Here is a 224-nt window from a genome sequence, read left to right on the forward strand (position 1 = left end):
TGCCCGCCAGGGCTGCCCCGGCGCGCGCCCTGCCGGTGGTGATGGAGACAGAAGAGGAGGGCGACGGGAGAAGAGGCCCGGACAAAAAGGCTAAGGGTAGTCAGAGGCACTGCCGCAGATCGGGGACGAGGAAACATAGTTGTGGGTGGGGGGGGCGGGCTTCGGCATCGAGTCAGGCGTTGACAAGGGCAGTCGGAGAAGTAGGGACGTGAGGTCCTCAGAGC

This window comes from Prionailurus viverrinus, chromosome E1, assembly GCF_022837055.1.
Source record: "Prionailurus viverrinus isolate Anna chromosome E1, UM_Priviv_1.0, whole genome shotgun sequence".
NCBI classification, from domain to species: domain Eukaryota; kingdom Metazoa; phylum Chordata; class Mammalia; order Carnivora; family Felidae; genus Prionailurus; species Prionailurus viverrinus.